General features: G+C 38.5%; 1 protein-coding gene across 4 annotated transcripts in view; it reads right to left on the bottom strand.

Annotated features, from left to right (window-relative positions):
• Window positions 1-23,135, bottom strand: part of PPM1L (protein phosphatase, Mg2+/Mn2+ dependent 1L) — a 315,103-nt gene that overhangs the window by 168,304 nt on the left and 123,664 nt on the right. The window contains exon 1 of one of the 4 annotated variants that reach the window (XM_058426712.1): window positions 18,367-18,379. The exons of the other annotated variants lie outside the window; for them this stretch is intronic. The gene's annotated coding sequence lies outside the window, so the exon portion shown is untranslated. Of the gene's footprint in view, window positions 1-18,366; window positions 18,380-23,135 lie in introns of those variants that run through there. 4 annotated transcript variants of the gene reach the window in all.

The raw sequence follows: 23,135 nt of genomic DNA, 5'->3' as shown, positions 1-23,135 counted from the left end.
AACACAGCAGCCAGTCAGCATCCATTTCTTCAAAGGTTCACATTTTTATAAGGGTCTACAGGATCTGCATCGACCTCACACTCTAATGTGGCTATAAATATAACCACATTATAATATTTTTAAGAGACAAAACGTGTAGGTAAAGTACACCTATATAGATAATGATGTGGAAATAAAATCTCGTGTTATTTCCACAAAACACTTTAAGCACTGAAGGAAGGGGAATAAAAAAGGATAAATCAAAGCATGTTAAATATGTTTTCTTGTTCGGTTGGAGCCTATGGATATTTTCATTTTTAATATTGATAAAGTACGTAGGTATTGATTAAAAGGCTGCTGCTAGTAGGAAAGAAAATATAGTTTTAAAGCATTTTTTAAAAATCAATAAAGTCAAAGAAAAGGAGGCTAAAAGAAAACATGCCAAAAAAGCATCAGAAAACACAAAATAGAATGGCAGGAATAAAATCAATCATATGAGCAATCAAAATAAATGTTTGTTGGTAAAATTGTTTAAAAGACTATCTGATGGAGTAGAAACCTGTTAATATAAAAGACAACTCTAAAGAAAAATGTAGGCAACAATTTATCTGTTATATAAACAGAATTCACTCTGGCAATATTCATAACAGAGTGAATTTAAAGCAAAAAAATATAGCAAATATGGATATTTTATATTGATAACAGGTATAATCCAAGAAGACATAATAATCACAAAGTTATATATACCAAAACACACATCATCAATTACATGAAGTAAAAACCAAGAATATGAGAAAAAGCCTTTGAACCCAAAATACAAGTAGGAGATTCTTGTCTCAGAATTTGTTAGCTCATCAGACAATGAAAAAAGATGTGAAGATTCAAATAATCTAATAAACAAGTTTCTACCTTCACACTCACTCTTTAGAAAATTCATCTACATTTAAATATTCATTTCATATATCCATGAAACATTTATAAAAATCGGTCATTTCACAGGCCACGTAGAAAACCTTAATAAATTCATAAACTAATGATTCAATTATTTTCTCCAACCCAAAGGCAGGACTAATAAAAATAACATTAAATAACAAAAAAACTAACAAATTAAAGATTCTGACAATTATTAAATAAGACATGAGCCAATGAGAAAATCAAAATGAAAGTTACCAATTATTTGAAATTAACAACAAAAACACTATACATCCAAACCTAAGTGAAGTGACGAAAGCTGTACTCAAGGGGAAACTAGTTCCTCTGCCTGAAATGTGTTTTCTTTCATTCTTTGTATTTTAAAATCCAATTCATTGGCAAAACCATTCTGTGCCTTCTATTTGGAATTAATCTTCCTTACCTCTGTACTTCCCCAGCATCTTTTCAAAATCACTTCATTTCACATTTATTTTGCTTGTCTTTACAGACACTTGAGTCCATGTCCATCTCAACCCAGTGGACTTTTCAGCTCTCAGAGTGTACAGGCCTGCTTTAACACTTCTGTATCAACTCAGGGCACAGCACTGTTAAAGTCACTGTTCTCTAATAGTAAGAGCATAGGTTTGGAAGATCAGTTAGATCTCGGTTAGAATTCTAGCCCTGCCATTTTCTACCTGTGTGATCTGGGGAAAGCTGCTGAATCCTCCATCCCTCCTTTTTCATTAGTGGGGGTACTATCATCTATTCAGTAGGTTTACATAATAAAACACCCAGCACAGTATCTGGAACATAGCTAGACAAAGGGAAGCTATTATTAACACTGGAAAGTTAGATGAGTAAAGAAAAAATCCTAAGACATAGGTGAGTAGTGGAAAGCCATGGATATGGGAGGCAAACTGACCTAACGAATCCTGGCTCTGCTAGCTACTTGGCAATACTTACAATCTTGAGCAAGTTACTTAATGTCTCTGAGTCTCCTTCTCCACATCTGTAATTCTGTAATGTTGCTGTGAAGATTAGAAATTGGGAACATAAAACATTGAGTAGGGAGCCTGACACACATTAACTGTTCATAAGTGGTACATACTGTTGTCACTCACACATTGCCCCAGTGATAGGCCTTCATGAATGTCTGCTGAATTGAATTAGAACTTTATCATCAGAATCTCACTTGGTTCACCTGGTCCCCCAGAAGGGCCAGAACTGACGGCAAGTTATCGACTTGGTGAGGCAAGTCCTCAAGAAGCCCCAACATGTGCCTGTGGTTTGGTGAGGTCAGAGCAATTGAGGCCTTACAATTAAAAAGCAATCTTATGTGAGGTTATCTTGTTGGATAACTTGTTAGGAATCCTTTTCATGAAGCTAAATCATTAAAATTTGACACCAGAGCAGTCTCTGAGAGAGCCCTAAGCAGGTCTCACTTCTCATTAATATAAATTAAATTCCTCAGGAGACGTTGAGAGTCTCCCCACCTGACAAACAGTGTTGGCATTTATTCAATTTCCCTCTGACCTTTCTGGACTTAAGAAATGCCTCCAAATAGTTATGAATAAGCTATTATTTCGGTTTTTACTTCACAACTATCTTTGAGAGTAAAGCCATTTTGTCTACTTTATTTTCCAGAATGACCCTTCATTTAATATGTCATCCAGCATTTTATGCTTAAGAACATATGAGGCTCTGCATGCCAAAAAAAGGAATGAGTGTGACGTGAATAACAATTATGGTGCATTATTCTTTACTGGAGGTCCTTTTTCCTCATTAAATAAAGAAAGGTGATTTTTTTTTCTTCCTTAAAAGTCAAAGTTAAAAATCTTTCATTTAGTTTTTCAAATACTAGGAATGATATTAAGGGTGCATGCCATATATTAAAACATCACTGTTACTCCATTTTGTTGGTACTAATGGATTTTGTTAAGTCACAGAGTTGTAAAACATGAAGGAAAAGAAAGGGTCTTGCTAAGTGAGTGACTGGGTGGAGGTGAGACACTAAGAATATTGTTATTAAAATATGCAAAAATGAATATTCACCGGGGATAGTTTAGACTGGAGCTTTTAGCTCTGCTATTTCCCTGCATCCAGCTGGCAGTCTATCTAATTATCACAGTGCCATTCTGGCAGATGAATTTTGATGAATATAAAATCTTAGAAGGGAGAGGTATCTTTGAGATCACCTAATCCAATGCACATATTACAAATCAGGAAAAAGAAATCTGGAGAGGAGAAGTCCTTTGCTCAAAGCCTTAAAGTTGGTTAGCTGTCAGAGCCAGTGCTAGCATACAGCTAGCTCTTTTGGTCTCTTTGCAGTATTCCACATTCATTTATGTTAGAATTAAGGGTAAGGACCAACTAATGTGAACCACCTCCACTATACAGGTACAGGGAGGGGTCATGGCAGAAGACTAAGAAAAGTGAAGGGGGACCACCTAGTTGGAGACATCAGGAGCAATGTCATCATCTGGTAATAAATCTTTACAAGAGTCAGTAGTTGGCCAGGAATGGTGGCTCACACCTGTAATCCCAGCACTTTGGGAGGCCAAGTCAGGCGGATCACGAGGTCAAGAGATCGAGACCATCTTGGCCAACATGGTGAAACCCCGTCTCTACTAAAAATACAAAAATCAGCTGGGTGTGGTGGCAGGCGCCTGTAATCCTGGCTGCTCGGGAGGCTGAGGCAGGAGAATCACTTGAACCTGGGAGGCGGAGGTTGCAGTGAGCCAAGATTGTACCACTGCACTCCAGCCTGGTGACAGAGCAAGACTCCATCTCAAAAAAAAAAGAGTCAGTAGTCATAGAAATGTCAGCCATTGACTGTGACTAGACTAGTAATCACTGTAGCTGTAAGAGGTGTTAACAGTCAAAGGAAGGTTACACATTAAGTCTACATTTAGTGGAAGCACCCAAAGATTAACACATAAAAAATAAAGCACTATTTCTACTTGGCCATTAAACCATCTGATTATCTAAAATTTTCAAATTACCTTTTTATTAGGCTATACAAAATCATAAGGAAGTGATTCCCATTAATGTCAACTTCACTTATGATTCTGTCAAAATTTCAATCATAATTCCAGGCAAAGCTATCAGAAGTCCAAGTCTCCCAGCCAATAAATATCTTTTCTTTTTGACCATAATATTTTAAAGAACACTTCTCATTTTAAAACACTTCTACCACTGGAAAACAAAACATCAAGTACCACTGTTCACAAGAGCTTCTGCATTTACTTTTTAAAAGGGGTAGGAAGACTCTTTTTGCCATCTTGAACATGTCTTCAGTCTTTAAGGCAACACATTTTTATCTTCAAAGTTGGTTTGCCATGAGTAAGTGAATAAACTTCCTTTTAAAAATAAATTAATATAATTTTTGAGGAATTATTTGCCCAGGTCCTTAACTTACAATACTTAAATATGATCACCTAGAGAGAAATGAAAACTATAAATGGAAAATAAGATTTTTTAAATGATGGTTTTCAAAACAGATGTTTAGATAAATTAATTTATAAATTTTAATCCTCTAAAATGCAACTGTTTTCAACCATTCAAATTCCAGCCCATAAAGGAATATATACTAGAAGGTGTTTAAAAATTAAAGATTTTTTTTCCCATACACTATTATTTAAACTTTAAGTAAGTAATTCAAAGTAAAATTATAAGGAAGAAATTGATAAACACTAAAAAAATGCATTTTCCCTAAATCTCACTTTAAGAGATATTACTAAGCAACTATCATACGCAAGGCCTTCTCCTTCAAATGCTTCATGAGAGCAGTCCCTAAAGTTGCTATCATTCTAGTTCTGGACTAAGTAAAAAATAAATAAACATGAGATCCAAGCTAATTTTGGGGTAGGGAGAAGGTGAATCAGAAAAGACAAAAGAGAAATCAAGCATTTGAAAGTTGTCTTTATGGAAGGGTAAAATTTTGAAAGATAAGAAAGCACAGCAAATAGCAGAGTGAAACAGTTTCTTGATCCCTAGGTACCAATTTAAAAACTTTTGGGGATTACTTGTTAACAACATTAGACCACTTTAGACTGCGTTTTTCAATTTATAAAACATTTTCTCCATCATCACCTTTTTATTCACTAACAGATATTGGGGGTTTGGGGTGACACTCTTGATGTCCCTATTAAAAGAAGATAACCAAAGGATCAAGAACCACAAACAAAACAAAGTACTCCTTTATAAATTTCTCAGAATTGCTATGAGGGTCACATTCCGAGACACAAAATAGACAAATATTATTCCATCTATCACGAAAAAGGTTCGGAGGGGTTGGTGATGACCCAAATTAAAACAGCAGGTGGGCTGGGCATGGTGGTTCATGGCTGTAAGTCCATTACTTTGGGAGGCCAAGGTGGGAGGATTGCTTGAAGCCAGGAGTTTGAGACCAGCCTGGGCAATATAGCAAGACCTGGTCTCTATAAAAAACAAAAAAAAATTAGCCAGGCACAGTGGTGCACACCTGTAGTCCCAGCTACTCAGAAGATTGAGGTGGGAGGATTGCTTGAGCCCAGGAGTTTAAAGCTCCAATGAGCTATTATTATGCGACTGCACCCCAGCCTGGGTGACAGAATGAGATCCTGTTTCTAAAAAACAAAAAACAAAAAAACCCAAAAATGGGTGAAATGTGGCACTGCAGGAATTTAGCCATGTCTTCCAATGGCAAGTCAAGAGCTTTTCCCATCAGCTCACCAATGGAGGAAGAAATTCCAAGTTGGCTATACTACAGTAATGTCCCTGGTTACACCTAAGCTCTAAGCTCTATTTTTAAGCAATAATGCGACAGTAACATAGAATACAAGCTATGAAAAATCCATTCTCTTCTCCAAGGCACAGTTTAATAAAGGTATAGGATAAAAAGGTGGAAGATATGTAACTCAGTAAAAAGGAATCAAAACAGATAAATAAATTAAGTTTGTACAAAGTGAAGTAAAATATCACAAGAATCTAGAGTGCCAAAATCATTAGATTCATACTTTAAAATTAATCATGATGTTTGATTATGGGAAATTATGCTGAAGGCAGATTTGTTACTGAGTATATTTTTTATGCAAAAAACTCAAAGAGTACACCAACCAAAATGGGCAAAACAAGCATGCTTTGTGATTGTTGATGATATTGCTAACAAAGATTCCTAAAGAATGAATTGAAGAATAAATAATAAGCTGAGTATCTGGGAATTACAGGGTTCCTAACTCAGCTCTGCCACTAACTGGCTTTGTGATCTTGGGCAAGGCATCTTACCTTTCCAGGCCTCTGAAAAAAGAAACAACTCAACTAGGTAATATTTAGGAGTCCTTCTTTCCTAAAAATTATTTGAATCTATGAATTCCCAAGCTTTGTGGTGTATGAGGGGCCATTCAAAAGACTACATGAGCCATTTTCCCCAGTAGAATATGATAAAACTTTCATACTTCAAAACCCAAAATGCACACAGAATAGATAAGTGCCACAAAATCAATATAGCCAACAGCTACATATGATGTTTGACAGTGCACTTTTACATGTTTCTTCCACACCTGGGAGCCAGATTCATATTATATAATAAGTGGTTGCAATAGAAACAGAAACCAATGGTCTAAATCTACATCTAAATTGTAAGAATGCAATCCTAGAGATATTAAAACAGCAACAGGCTGTCAGTGTTGTTTGTAGAGGTCTTAGAACACAACTGCACCTTAATTCACGATGAAGTTATATCCTGATAAACCCATCATACATTGAAAATATCATGTCAAAAATGTATTTAATATACCTAACCTACTGAACAACATAGTCTAGCCTGGCCTACTTTAAATGTGCTCAGAACACTTACATTCGCTTATAGTTGAGCAAGATCATCTAACACAAACCCTATTTTATAAAAAAGTGTTGAATATCTCATGTAAAAGTATCATACACATATCACCAGTCTAGGAAAAAATCAAAATTCAAAATTTGAAGCTTGGTTTCTACTAAATGATATTGCTTTTGTACCATCACAAAGTAGAAAAATTATAAGTTGAACCATCATAAGTCAGGGACCATCTGCATTTGTTTCAATGATTATCCAAGGCCCATTTTACTCTGGCAAGATTTATAGAAGAAAATTTTATAACTCAGCTAAAATGGCCTTCAAGTATAGCATAATTTTTTGTTTTAAACTACAATAAAGGTTGGAAATGATTTAGAAATTCACGGGGTCAAGCTTTTACTTTGGGATGACTGACCAATTTATTGGGGCATCGGGGGTACAGGATAATCTTGGTCTATTTGATTTAGGGAGCTCCAGTAGAAAAACAATTTCATTCACTTTCACCTTCGTATTTTGACATCTGGAGGCTGGTTGTGAAATCAGGAAAATGACAGATGAGACTGAATAGGAAATGCTATTTGGTTTATATCCCAGGGATATTGTTTAACAAAAATGCTGAGTGAGCTATTTCAAAAGCTCAGCTGGAGGGAAGATGTTCACTATATACTATTTATGATGCTTTTAGAAACATCTCAGGAGGTATGAATGCTGGCAACTTATACACATTCCTTTAGGCATTTCCCAATATTGGTTCCCGGCCTTCTATACAGAGAAAATGTTTGTCCCTCACAAAAATAAGGAGAGATGTTATCATTTCTAACAGGAAGTAGGTGCAATTTGATGATGAGAGGAAAGCAAGTTCAACACATTTTAAGGTTCTTGATCAGGAAGTTAAGAAATTTGGCTGTCAAGAATTACTGCAGATGGCCTTCTTAGGTCTACTTTATATTACCTTTATATATGCAATGATCGTACAACATAACATTCTAACTCCAGCTATATATATATGACATGTATATCATTCCAACTGAAAACTATTAAGAAAAAGTAACACAGGGATCTTTGTTAAAATACCAAACACTTACATTAGAAACAGAAATCCTGTTATATGGCCAAAAGAATAATGATTTCTATTATCAACGAATTCTGTGAATCTAATGATTAATTGTAATCTCCTTTGCATCTAGAGATGATAACAAGTAGTAAAAACTTTAATTTTATCTTCTCTCTGATCTCTCAAAAAGTGCTGAGAATCTGAGAAATAAAAAGAAATGTGTAGTGAGAAGTAATATCAGTCGCAGGGCATATTCTTGATAATTCTGAGCCAAATAACAACGCATTTCTTTTTTTTTTTTTTTTTTTACATTTCATAATATGAAACCCCAATCTGGAACAAAGGGGTTTTGACACATTGTATAGTTTGGTTTGAAGGCACATTCAAGTGTGTTTAAATTATTCATATCAAAGTTAAGCTTAGAAACAGACTTTTAAACTCTAAAATATATTCACTGACATGGTTTGGATATTTGTCCAGCCTAAATCTCATGTTGAAATTTAATTCCCAGTGTTGGAGGTAGGGCCTGGTGGGAGGTGTGTGGGTCATGGGGGTGGATCCCTCGTGTCTTAGTTCTGTCCTCACAATAGTGAGTGAGACCTCATGAGATCTGGTCATTTAAAAGTGTGTGGTATCTCCCCCAGCCTTGCTCCTGCTCTTGCCATGTGATGTGTCTGCTCCCTCTTCACCTTTTGCCATGAATAAAAGCTCCCTGAGGCCTCCCCAGAAGCCACGCAGATGCCAGCACCATGCCTGTATAGCCTACAGAACCGTGAGCCAATTAAATCTCTTTTCTTTATAAATTACCCAGACTCATATATTTCCATTGTATTTTATTTTATTTTAAGTTCCGGGATACATGTGAAGAACGTGCAGGTCTGTTACATAGGTATACATGTGCCATAGTGGTTTGCTGCACCCATCAACCCATCATCAACATTAGGTATTTCTCCTAATGCTATCCCTCCCCTAGCCCTCCATCCCCTGACAGGCCCTGATGTGTGATGTTCCCCTCCCTGTGTCCATGTGTTCTCGTTATTCACCTCCCACTTGTGAGTGAGAACATGCAGTGTTTGGTTTTCTGTTCCTGTGTTAGTTTGCTGAGGATGATGGTTTCCAGCTTCATCCATATTCCTGCAGAGGACATAATCTCATTCCTTTTTATGACTGCATAGTATTCCATGGTGTACATGTACCACATTTTCTTTATCCAGTCTATCACTGATGGGCATTTGTGTTGGTTCCATGACTTTGCTGTTGTAAATAGTGCTGCAATAACGTGTGCATGTGTCTTTATAGTAGAATGATTAATATTCCTTTGAGTATATACCCAGTAATGGGATTGCTGGGTCAAATGGTATTTCTGGTTCTAGATCCTTGAGGAATCACCATGCTGTCTTGCACAATGGTTGAACTAATTTACACTCCCACCAACAGTGTAAAAGCATTCCTTTTTTCTCCACAGCCTTGCCAGCATCTATTGTTTACTGACTTTTTAATAATCACCATTCTGACTGGTATGAGATGGTATCTCATTGTGGTTTTGATTTGTATTTCTGTAATGATCAGTGATGTTGAGCTTTTTTTTCATATGTTTGTTGGCTGCATAAATGTCTTCTTTCAAGAAGTGTCTGTTCATATTCTTTGCCCACTTTTTGATGGGGTTGTTTTTTTCTTTAAATTTTCTTTGTAAATTTGTTTAAGTTCCTTGTAAATGTTGGATATTTGACCTCTGTCAGATGGATAGATGGCAAACATTTTCTCCCATTCTGGAGGTTACCTGTTCACTCTGGTGATAGTTTCTTTTGCTGTGCAGAAGCTCTTTAGTTTAATTAGACAACATTTGTCAATTTTGGCTTTTGTTGCAATTACTTTTGGTGTTTTCATCATGAAGTCTTTGCCCATGCCTATGTCCTCAATGGCATTGCCTACATTTTCTTCTAGGGTATTTATGGTTTTGGGTTTTACATTTAAGTCTTTAATCCATCCTGAGTTAATTTTTGTATAAGGTGTAGAGAAGGGGTCCAGTTTCAGTTTTCTGCATATGGCTAGCCAGTTTTCCCAGCACCATTTATTGAATAGGAGATCCTTTCCCCATTGCTTATTTTTGTCAGGTCTGTCGAAGCTCAGATGGTTGTAGATGTGTAGTGTTATTTCTGAGGTCTCCTCTGTACCATTGGTCTATATGTCTGTTTTGGTAACAGTACCATGCTGTTTTTGTTACTGTAGCCTTGTAGTATAATTTGAAGTCAGGTAGCATGATGCCTCCAGGTTGTTCTTTTTGCTTAGGATTGTCTTGGCTATATGGGGTCTTCTTTGATTCCACATGAAATTTAAAGTAGTTTTTTCTAACTCTGTGAAGAATGTCAATGGTAGTTTGATAGGAATAGCATTGAATATATGAATTACTTTGGGCACTATGGCCATTTTCACAATATTGATTCTTACTATCCATGAGGATGAAATATTTTTCCCTTTGTTTGTGTCCTCTCTTATTTCCTTTAGTGGTATGTAGTTCTCCTTGAAGAGGTCCTTCACATCTCATTAGCTGTATTCCTGGGTATTTTCTTCTCTTTGTAGCAATTTGTGAATGGGAGTTCATTCATGACTTGGCTCGCTGCTTGTCTATTGTTGGTATAAAGGAATGCTTGTGATTTTTGCACATTGATTTTGTATCCTGAGACTTTGCTGAAGTTGCGTATAAGCTAAAGGAGTTTTGGGCTGAGATGATGGGGTTTTCTAAATATAAAAACATGTTGTCTGCAAACAGAGACAATTTGACCTCCTGTCTTCCTATGTGAATACCCTCTACTTCTTTCTCTTGCCTGATAGCTCTGGTCAAAACTTCCAATACTATGTTGAACAGGAGTGGTGAGAGCAGGGATCGTTGCCTTGTACCGGTTTTTAAAGGGAATACTTCCAACTTTTGCCTATTAAATATTATATTGACTGTGAGTTTGTCATAAATTGCTCTTATTATTTTGAGATATGTTCTATCAAAACCTAGCTTGAGTTTTTAACACGAAAGGATGTTGAATTTTATCAAGGCCTTTTCTGCATCTATTGAGGTAATCATGTGGTTCTGTTTTTGGTTCTGTTTATGGATGGATTACGTTTATTGATTTGCATATGTTGAACCAGCCTTGCATCCCAGGGATGAAGCTGACTTGATCATCGTGGATACGTTTTTTGATGTGCTGCTGAATTCGGTTTGCCAGTATTTTATTGGAGGATTTTTGCATCGATGTTCATCAGAGACACTGGCCTGAAGTTTTCTTTTTTTGTTGTTGTGTCTCTGCCTGGTTTTGGTATCAGGATGATGCTGGCTTCACAAAATGAGTTAGGGAGGAGTCCCTCCTTTTCAACTGTTTGGAATAGTTTCAGAAGGGATGATACCAGCTCCTCTTTGTACCTGTAACAGAATTCAGCTGTGAATCCATCTGGTCCTGGGCTTTTTTTGGTTGGTATGCTATTAATTACTGCCTCAATTTCAGAACTTGTTATTGGTCTTATCCAAGGATCTGACTTCTTCCTGACTTAGTCTTGTGAGGGTGTATGTGTCCCTGAATTTATCCATTTCTTCTAAATTTTCTAGTTTATTTGTGTAGAGGTGTTTATAGTATTCTCTGATGGTAGTTTGTATTTCTATGGTGTCAGTGGTGATATCCCCTTTATTATTTTTTATCGTTTCTATTTGATTATTCTGTTTTCTTTATTATTAGTCTAGCTAGTGGTCTATTTTGTTAATTTTTTCAAAAAAACAGCTTCTGGATTCATTGATTTTTTTTTGGAGAATTTTTCATGTCTCTATCTACTTCAACTCTGCTCTGATCTTAGTTATTTCTTGTCTTCTGCTAGCTGTTGGATTAGTTTGCTCCTGCCTCTCTAGCTCTCTTAATTGTAATGTTAGGGTGTTCATTTGAAATCTTTCTAGCTTTCTGATGTGGGCATTTAGTGCTATAAATTTCCCTCTTAACACTGCTTTAGCTGTGTCCCAGAGGTTTTGGTACATTTTCTCTTTGTTCTCCATCTTTCATTTCTTCTTTATTCCTTTATTTCTTCTTTATTTAGAACTTCTTTATTTTTGCCCTAATTTCATTATTTATCCAGGAGTCATTCAGAAGTAGCTTATTCAATTTCCACATAACTGCACTGTGGTCTGTGGTCTGTCTGTTATGATTTCAGTTCTTCTGCATTTGCTGAGGAATGTTTTACTTATGTGGTCGATTTTAGATTAAGTGCCATGTGCCACTGAGGAGAATGTATATTCTGTTGATTTGGGGTGGAGAGTTCTGTAGATGTCTATTAGGTCCACTTGATCCAGAGCTGAGTTCAAGTCCTGAATATCCTTGTTCATTTTCTGTCTTACTGACCTAATATTGACAGTGGGGAGTTAAAGTCTCCCACTATTATTGTGTGGGAGTCTACATCTCTTTGTAGGTCTCTAAGAACTTGTTTTATGAATCTGGGTACTCCTGTATTGGGTGCATATATGATTTGGATAGTTAGCCCTTCTTATTGAATTGTTCCCTTTACCATTATGTAATGCCCTTCTTTGTCCTTTTTGATCTTTGTTGGTTTAAAGTCCATTTTGTCAGAGACTAGCATTACAACCCCTGCTTTTTTTTGCTTTCCATTTGCTTGGTAAATATTCCTCCAACCCTTTATTTTGAGCCTATGTGTGTCTCTGCACGTGGATGGGTCTCCTGAATACGGCACACTAACGGGTCTTGACTCTGTATCCAATTTGCCAGTCTGTGTCTTTTAATTGTGGCATTTAGCCCATTTACATTTCAGGTTGGTATTATTATGTGTGAATTTGATCCTGTCATCATGATGCTATCTGGTTATTTTGCAAACTAGTTGATGCAATTTCTTCATAGTGTCATTGATCTTTATATTTTGTGTGTTTTTGCAGTGGCTAGTAACAGTTTTTCCTTTTCGTATTTAGTGCTTCTTTCAGGAGCTCTTGCAAGGCAGGCCTGGTGATAATGAAATCCCTCAGCATTTTCTTGTCTGGAAAGGATTTTATTTCTCCTTCACTTATGAAGCTTAGTTTGGCTGGACACGAAATTCTAGGTTGAGAATTCTTTTCTTTAAGAATGTTGGAGGCTGGGCACAGTGGCTCACGCCTATAATCCCAGCACTTTGAGAGGCGGGCAGATCATGAGGTCAGGAAATCGAGACCATCCCGGCTAACATGGTGAAACCCCGTCTCTACTAAAAATACAAAAAAAAAATTAGCCGGGCGTAGTGGTGGGTACCTATAGACCCAGCTACTAGGGAGGCTCAGGCAGGAGAATGGGGTAAACCTGGGAGGCAGAGCTTGCAGTGAGCCAAGACTGCGCCACTGCACTCCAGCCTGGGTGACAGAGCAAGACTCCATCTCAAAAAAAAAAGGATGTTGAATATTAGCCCCCAATCTCTTCTGGCTTGTAGAGTTTCTTCTGAGAGATCTGCTGTTAATCTGATGGGCTTCCCTTTGTAGGTGATCTGGCCTTTCTCTCCGGCTTTTTTTCCTTCATTTCAACCTTGGAGAATCTGATGATTATGTGTCTTGGTGTTGATCTTCTCGTGAAGTATCTTAGTGGTGTTCTCTGTATTTCCTGAATTTGCATGTTGGCCTGTCTTGCTCAGTTGGGGAAGTTCTCCTGGATGTATCCTGAAGTGTGTTTTCCAGCTTGTTTTCGTTCTCCCCGTCTCTTTCAAGTATTCCAATCAATCATAGTTTCAGTCTTTTAATGAAGTCCCATATTTCTTGGAGACTTTGTTCATTCCTTTTGATTCTTTTTTCTCTAATCTTGTCTGCATGCATTATTTAAGCAAGGTGGTCTTAAAACTCTGATATCCTTTCTTCTGCTTGATTGATTCAGCTATTGATACTTGTCTATGCTTCAAGAAGCTCTCATGCTATGTTTTTCAGCTCCATCAGGTCATTTATGTTCCTCTCTAAACTGGCTATTCTATTTAGCAGCTCCTCTAACCTTTTATCAAGGTTCTTAGCTTCTTTGAATTGGGTTAGAACATTCTCCTTTAGCTCAGTGTAGTTTTTTATTACCCACCTTCTGAAGTCTACTTCTGTCAATTTGTCCACCTCATCCTCCATCCAGTTCTGTTCCTTGGAGAGACACTGCAATCATTTGGAGGAAAAGAGGCACTCTGGACTTTTGGGTTTTCTGCATTTTTTTGTTGATTTTTTTCTCATCTTCTTGAGTTTGTCTAGTTTCCATCTTTGAGGCTGCTGACCCTTAAATGGGGTTTTTGTGGGGACTTTTTGTTGCTGATGCAGTTGTTGCTTTCTGTTGTTTTTCTTTCAATGGTCAGGTCCCTCTTCTGTAGGGCTGCTGCAGTTTGCCGGGGATTCACTTCAGGCCCTATTCACCTGGTTCGTTCTCGTGCCTGGAGGTGTCACTCAAAAAGGCTGGAGAACAGGAAAAATGAGTGCCTGATCCTTATTCTGGGATCTCTGACCTCGAGGGGCACCAACCTGATGCCAGTAGGATTGTTTCTGTATAGAGTGTCTGACAACCCCTGTTGGAGGGTCTCACCCATTTAGGTGGTACAGGGAACAGGACCCATTTAACGAAGCACTTTGTCCCTTTGTGGATGGGGTGTGCTTCGCTGGGGGAAACCCACTCATCTGAGCTGCCCAGATTCCTCAGAACTACCAGGAAGAAAAGCTAAGTCTGCTGGTCCACAGAGACTGCAGCCATCCCTCCCACTAGGGGCACAGGCCCAGGGAGATCACTGTTCTGTCCCTGAGCCTCTGGCTGGAGTTGCTGGAGTTACTGCAGGGAGCCCCACCCAGTAAGGAAATATGAGTCAGGGTCAGGCCTGAAGAGGCTTTCTGCTTGCAGTCTGCCACAGCTGGTGTGTTGGCCTGTGGGGGACATCTTTTGAGACCAAGCCATCCAGCCTCACTGGCTCCAGCAGGGGAAAAGCAAAGTGTGGCCTGGAGCTATAGAGATGAATGACGCCCTTCCCCCACCCAGGGAGCTCAGTGTGTTAGGCAGTTGTGAGTCCCAGTGCTGGCTGCTGCCCCTCCCCCAAGGAGCTCACATGGCTTACACAGCAGGCAGCCACAGCTGTGGTGCTGGTTGCCCCTCCCCCAGGGGAGCTCCGCAGGCTTAAGCAGATTCCAGCTGAGAGGCTGTTGCAAATCTGCGCAGCTCCAGGGTTGGGACCCTAGACCCCGTGGCATGGGTTCGCGAGTGGGATCTTCTGATCCGTGGGTGACAGAGTTCTGTGGATAAAGCACGGTTTCCCCGGCTAGGTAGCATGCTCACTCACTGCCTCCCTTGGCTGTGGGTTGGGGGCTCCTCTGCCCCGTGTGGCTCTCAGGTGGGCCACCACACCACACTGTCTTCCTTCCTTTTCATGGATCATGCCAGCCAGAGTCTAGTCGGTTCTGATGAGAGAACCTGGATATCTTGGTTGCCAGTGAAGGATTCACATGTTTATTATGGTTCTTTTCAATGGAAGTCTCCGATCAGCACTGTTTCTAGTTGGCCATCTTGGCCTTGTCCCCCTCACGTATTTCTTTATAGAAACACAAGAACATCCTACCTAATGCATTCATAATAGTCTAGGCATGTTATATTCTTCTCCAATGATCTGCTACTATTCTAGGGTGATCTATAACCTTTGCCTTTGCTTACATAAATGTATTTATATTTTTCTTCATAGCTTTTAAAAAAGGCTTTCTTACCAAAAAAACAGTGAGCAATTAGGGATTTAGAGAATGGGCCTTAATTGTTCATGTGACTGACAGAATGATTTCTAATACCTTAGGTCAGGTCAGTGAAGGGGTGGAGATAGGGAGTGAGAGGTCCTAATCTACTGAGTACCTATCCCTCCCCTACATGCCAAGAGTCTAATATGCTTGAAGGTGACAAGGGTAAAGAAAAGAACTATAGAATTTGCCTTTTGAAAAAGCTCCACAGGTAACAAGAACACTGACTTCAAACACGAGAAGAGAACATCTTTTGAGGAGGTGTTAGTATGAGATCAGGGAACAATAGAAGGTTCTGAGGGCCAAGTTCAGAGAATCCCACACACTAAATCTCCCTCCATGGGACTCACACTACTCATTAGCATAGCAAACTTTCTTAGAAGTTTATGAGTAAAGAAATCTGTTTTATTTTATTTAGTGGTCTTAAAATCTTATTCATCTACTAAGCTTTCCCTCAACATTGTTCAGGGAAGATAACTTAAAATCCTGAAATATTTATGAAAGTGGCCCCATTCCATTGTATGTGGGCTCTGTGCCAGATTAAAATATGTGTACTAGCACCTCAGGACAGGGACCATCCAGCAAAAGCTAAATTCTACTCAAGTACAAGGTTGTTTACTTGGTAATGGGGTCAAAGCGATTATTAAATACATTAGTCTACTCAAAAGTCACTATCAGCACTGCTAAAACTATCAGTACCACTGGGTTCCTTACAGCACATAGGCCACAAAGTTTAATGGCTGCTTCATTTCTGCTGTCTCCAGAGAAATGAGGCCACTTGCTATTCTTTAAAATGTCTTTCCTTTCCCATCTCCATACCTTTGCTCTTGCTTCTTGATGTATTAATACCTGGAATGCACTCCCCACTATCAAGTCTCCAAATGTTGAAGCTTTACTAACCCATGGAGACCTACACACCTAAACGCCAGCTCTGCCACAAAGCCTTTCTTGATTGTCCACAACTAACTGGCTTCTCCCTCCTTCAAAACTCCCAATCACATTGTATATCTCTTAAAGCAATAATCATATTATCTTTACATAACCATAGGTCTTCTAATCTCATCTCCCAATTAAATGGTAAATTCTTTAGGGATAGGAACTGTGTCTTCCCCCTATTTAGATGAAGAAAAAAAAATTTTTTTTTGAGACAGTGTCTCCCAGGCTGGAGTACGGTGGCTCAATCACAGCTCGTGGCAGTCTCAAACTCCCAGGCTCAAGAAATCTTCCTACCTCAGCCTCCAGAGTAGCTGGGACCACAGGCGCCCACCACCATGCCTGGATACTTTTTTTTTTAATTTTTATTTTATTTTATTTTTTGCAGAGACAAGGCCTCACTAAGTTGCTCAGGCTGGTCTCAAACTCCTGGTGGATAAAGAAATTTAGGCTTAGAAAAATGGAGCAACTTGTCTAAGATCATATAACTAGTCAGTGGCAGTGCTGGGAATTACATCCAATCTGCCTAGCCCCAAAGCCCAGGCCCCCAAACCCTGTCTCTTTCCCCTAACTTCTTTCTCCCTCACCTCATGTCCTGTGCCACATCCCATGGAAACAAAAAAGACCTAAGTCATCTCCTACTGGAGGTAGGCAGCATAAAAGTTCTATTTTTCTGCCCTAATTCACTGCCTGGCTTCTGACTCACTGTTCTAACTCTGTCTTCGGCTTGTAGACCTTCGTTTCTCAAAGTGTATTCTGGGAAACAATAGTAATGCAGGATGTAGTTGTTTTTAAAGAAAGAGTTTATGGGAAAATGTAGCCCAAACTGGTTGCTTACTGCAGGACTTTTCCAATCATTTAATTTGCTACTATGCAGCATTTCATATAGCTTTTGTACACATATTTCATTTTTAAGACACAGGATATTACATATATTTTGTTAAGTATCATGGAATGCAACTACATTTCATAAATTTCATCTAATTCCATATAGCACTGTCAGGTAAAAAAAAAGTTTTATTTAACAGCATCATTTTCACAATATAATACATACATAACAACACATTTATTCCCAAACTATTTAATAACATGTATTTAAGTAAAAAACTGACAACAAAATGCTGTAAGACTTAATGTTACTAGGATTTAAAACTAGCAGCAATCTACTTTGTGCCAGCAAATGAGTGATTAAGTGCTACCCACATAATGTCTGACATTTAAGGAGGGAGTTACGTGCATGTAGAATATATTTCACTCAATGATTAATACAGGTTTACTATATTTAGTGTCTACTTGAACATTTCGCCTTTTTTCCCCATCCCTGAACCCAGCTGAGGACATGGGATAAATTTGAAGACTAAAACCCAAAAAGTTTTGATGAATGAAACAGCTAAGAACAAGACTGGCTCTTATAGGATAAAGTGATAATCACTTCCCTTTACATCATTTTTAGACTAGTTGAAGTTGTTTAAAATAAAGTAAAATAACATTGGTGACCTCTGAGGAGGACAACTGGTTGACCTGGGGACAATGGTGAGTGGGAAACTTTCCATTTATATGCTTTTATATCTGCAGTGGGTACAATTGTGTTCCCAAAAAGAGATCTGTTTAAGTCCTAACCCTCATATCTGTAAATGTGAACTTATTTGGAAATTGAGTCTTTGCAGATGTAATTAAGTGAAGATGAGGTCATGTGACAGTGGATTAGAGCGGGCCTGATTTTAGCAACCCTAGGAAACTAATACAATATCTTTTTGATTTTACATAACATGATTGTAGAACCTACTCAAAAACTAATCAAACTAAAATAAAAGTTCTGCTTTTTATTACAGTTTAATAACTATCTTGACCCTATAACTAAAATATGCATACTTGTCCTCAAAGCTTTACACGTTCCTTCATTTATTCCTTCATTAATTCAAACTTCAACTAAGTGCTTACCCTGTGCCAGATGAGATGGCCTGGGAAAGGTTCTAGAGAATCCAGAAATCAGGTATTTCCTGTCCTCTAGGATGATGTCTGCTCTAATAAATAATTGCAGAAGAAATAGATTACATCAACTAGTAACGCTTTAGTGAAAGCGTTATTCATGAATCTTGGGAAATTAACATTAAGATCAAGTTTTAAGTGGTATTCAACCACGTATATGAGGCAGGTCTTCATCCTTCACTTTATTCAAAGATAAATGATATGGAATACATACTTTTTTTTTTTTTTTTTTTTGAGACAGAGTCTCACTCTGCCCCCCAGGCTGGAGTGCAGTGGCGCGATCTCAGCTCACGGCAAGCTCCACCTCCCGAGTTCACACCATTCTCCTGCCTTAGCCTCCCTAGTAGCTGGGACTACAGACGCCTGTCACCACACCCAGCTAATTTTTCATATTTTTAGTAGAGACGGGGTTTCACCGTGTTAGCCAGGATGGTCTCAATCTCCTGACCTCGTGATCTGCCCGCCTTGGCCTCCCAAAGTGCTAGGATTACAGGCATGAGCCACCGTGCCCGGCTGGAATACATACCTCTTACTTGACCATTCCGAGGGACATCTTGGGAGATAAGACACACATTACTAGAAAGTGAGGTCAATGGCATAAAAACCCAATTGAGAATTCTGAATAGAATAAATATTTTTAAAACGCCAGGGAGAATAGTCAAAAGCAGATGCAAATTCTGTAATCATTAAAAGTCTAGTGCTAAAATAATGAAAACTGGAGTCATGTTGGAGGATTCCACCATCTTAAGAAAGATGGGGGAGGTGTATTTAAAATTATTTTTTAAATATATTGGCCAAGAGCAGTATTATATACAAATCAGGCTCAACATACTTTCTCACAGTGTCCTCTCTCCTAGCCCTGTTCCTAAGCTGAATTAGAAAAAACTGATAATTCAAGTTTCCAGAAACTGACAATACAGTAATTCAGTCATCTCTCCATCATGAAAAAAAATGGAACAAAACATTTAAAAGAAATGTTCTTCCCTTAGAACCAAGTCCTGAATCTTGCAAGTAACAACAGAACAATAATAACTGACATCATGTAACATGTATCTTCACATTGAGATTATTTCCCAACCCCCGTAGTTAAAATCTTTGCAGCATAATAGTACAGTACTCCTTAGTGCCTAAATATATGTATGCAATGATATTCTTTAAGTTAGAAGAATATTACCTTAAAGAGTTTTATTTTTTAAATGCTGCTGAAAAAGTGGGAAAAGTCACAAGCTGTTCTCTGTATCAAGAATCACACATGCAACCATTTAAAAAATTACCATAAAATAAAACAAAGTTCTACTGTCCTATGAAATAGAGTTTCACTATATCACAAAAACTCCACTAAGTTTCATTATATCCCAGTATATCCTAATACCATTTGAAAGAGGGTTGAACATGTATCACTGTGAGAGGCTGAGAAAAAGAATAACTGCAAAATCTAGGTGGAGAGGGGTGGAAATAGGAGATTCTAGTAACTTGTCCCTGCTCAAGATGCTGAAAGTCAATTTGATTGGGTCAATGTTAAACTTTTGGCAGGTGAGAAGCTGGTTTCAGCAAAGGACAGATACTTTAAGAAAAGTTTTTATTCTGCCTGTATTGGTACTTGATAGAAACAGAAATTTGACTTTTTTTAACCACAGAATGCTATTTTACCAGTAATATGATTTGGTAGGAACACATATTTGGGAGTATGATAGTTTGGACTGCTACTAATTTAACAGCTATGAAACCTCCCACTTCACTGCAGTAAAACATTATGACAAAGCCTCATCTGCAGCATGGGAAAATGTTATTGCATTTCTTCTCTAGAAATATGTATATACTCAATCAGCAAATGCTGTTCTCAAAAGCACCAAATAACTCATTCCCAAAAGGCTTGTTTTCTGAACTCTTCACCCTGTATCATTTCTCAATTTTTCTCCTCTCCATTTCCCTAATTTTAACGTAATTGGTTGTGAATCTGAAAACTCATGTTTCCTATTTGCTTTTGGCTACAGAAAAAATTCTTAATGTACATTAGGGAATGTAGGGGTGAATGCTGTAGGGTAATGGTTAAAAGATAAAAAAAAAATGATCAAAGCAAAACACGAATATTGTTCCTCTCCTCCTACTGCTGCCAAGAAGATGGTATAATTTCCTCTCTCTGTAGGGAATTACCTAATTATAGAAAAGGGCATGCTCTCTGCTTATGACATCAGAAGTGCTACCATGTAGCACTTTTTACAGAAGTGGACATTTTAAAGAGTGCTACCAGCTGTTCTCATAAAATGGGGGCCAGAAAAGAGGAACATGGGTAACTGCAGCAGGTGAATGATGAAAGGAAGCACCATCTCAATACACAGCAATCATACTGGAGACCTCTCTAGTCTCTGGTCTCCTACAGGAGCAGTTCTCGAGTTGTATCACTGTGAGAGACTGGAGAAAAGGATAGATCAGCGGCATAAGCACCAGTTGAAAACTTATTAGAAATCCAAATTGTCAAGCCGCACACACCCTAGACTTACAAAATCAGAAACTCTAGGTGTGGGACATAGAAATCTGTGTTTTAACAGGCATTCCATGGGATTCTGATTTGATTGACCAATGTCCTAAACAAATTTACTATCTGCCAATTTATTCTGGCTTTTAATCATATGTCACCCAAATTGTTACTAAAAATTTTCATATGTATATATTCTCACTAATTTACAGAATCCTTTGGGACAAAAAATTCTTTCTCTTCCCTTGTCCTCTTCGCTGTCCATCACCCACCAGTACCTCATGTAGAGCTAATAACGAAAATAAAACATAATGAGCATTTATAATGACAGCAACTGGGGAGGGGGACCTTGGAGAAAGTCCTTTTTTTAATGACACTTCCCTCCACTTCAGATATCTATTCCCCTTAATTATAATCTAGGGTAACAAGACCTTAATCCCATTTACAGAGGATTCTCCATTCCCGGGATGGAACTGCTTAACTTCAGAATTTGAGTAATCCAACTGAAAACAAATTAAAAGTTGTATAAAATATTTCCCCCAAAGGCTTGGTGACTTTTAACAGAGAGTGGGAAAAAAAAAGGTAGCATTTCTTTCTCAGAAGCACCCAGTAGGGGCCATATACATGGGAAAGTTTCTTAGTTACCCCTGTGGCAGGATATAACCTTCAAACTTTTAATATGAAAATGTTTTGCTTGCCTTCTCTTTCTTTGCCACATTCAAAGCATAAAAGGCAAATGTTTCTCCTTGCACACAAGGTGTCCTCACTATCCTCAAGCAAAGTAGAACTAGTTGCTCAGTTGCTAATAATTCAGGTTCTGATTTTAACAAATGTTTGGAGTTTAGTCATGGTTCCTAGGGAGGACCTAACAACAGGGACATTCTTCAATCAGGCATAAATAAATGAAATGTGTTCAGATACGTTCTGTTAGCACCCAGCAGAAATCCTATTAAACTGAATGTGCAAAGATATTCTATATCATGATGGAAAGGACCACTGGTGCCTTCCATAATCTATACCTGATATTTTTAAAAAGGGGCTGCACACTTAAGAGCATTGGCTTCTCCCACTTCTCCAATTAATGTATCTGTAGGTTCTTCAAGCCAATCTGAAAGGGGCCCTGTTATGGACTGAATGTTTGTGTCCCCCCCAAAATTCATAGGATGAAACCCTAACCCTCAGTGTGATGGTATCTGGAGATGGGGCCTTTGAGAAGTAGGTTTAGGTGAGGTCATGAGGGTGGGGCCCTCATGACGAGGTAAGTGCCCTTTTAAGAAGAGCCCACCAGAGAGCTGGCTCTCATATGATTTCTCTCTCCACCATGTGAGGACATAGCCATAAAGCAACCATCTGCAAGCTAGGAAAAGGGCCGTCAGCAGGAACTAAATAAGCCAGCACTTTGATTTTAGACTTCCCAGTCTCCAGAACCATGAGAAATAAATGTCTGTTGTGTAAGCCACCCAGTCTATGGTTTTTTGTTCTAGCATCCCAAGTGAACTGATATACCAACCCTGAACTACTATTCCATGCCTTCTCAGTAGAACTCTGAACCCAAATCCTTATTAAAGCTAAGACAGTCTTGTGTTTGCATATGCCAGTGCATGTGTGAGCTGAATTATCTGTATGCACTCCAACTAGGTCAATGTGTGATGGCCTGCGGGTGGAGATGGTGATTATAGGAGTTAAAAAGAAATTATTTAGGCAGATAGTGAGGTTAAGGAAGTCCTCGATAAGGTTTCCCTTTTAATGAAAAGCAGCCCCCAAATCATTTCTTCTCTAACAAAGAGCAGCCTGTAAAATCGAGCTGCTGACATAGGAAAGCTTACACAGGTGAACGCCTGCAGCTGTGCCAATAGGAAAAGACTACCTTAGGCATGTTCAACATGGTGGCTCCATCTTCCCTCTTCCTTGCCAACCACATGTACAGTAAGAAGCAGACAACAGAGCACCGGCCTAGTAGAAAACCCATTTGCTTAATAAGAAGATTCGGGTGGGGTGGCCAGCTCCTTCCTGTGTTAGGTAAATATCACACCTGTCCAACCAATCTTTGGACCCTATGTACATCAGATACCACCTCCTCAGGTCAGTCTATAAAATCCAGTGTACTTCACTTTGGACCAGAAGTCCCACTTGGGAGCCCCTCTCTCGTAGGAGAGACAGCTGTTCTCCTTTCTCTTTCTTTTGCCTATTAAACCTGCGCTCCTAAACCCACTTCTCATGTGTCTGCATACTCTATTTCCTTGGC

The sequence above is a fragment of the Hylobates moloch genome, unplaced genomic scaffold (genome assembly GCF_009828535.3).
Source record: "Hylobates moloch isolate HMO894 unplaced genomic scaffold, HMol_V3 SCAFFOLD_13, whole genome shotgun sequence".
NCBI lineage: Eukaryota > Metazoa > Chordata > Mammalia > Primates > Hylobatidae > Hylobates > Hylobates moloch.
The sequence above is the reverse complement of the archived record's forward strand: the minus strand, read 5'-3'. Positions and strand labels throughout refer to the sequence as shown.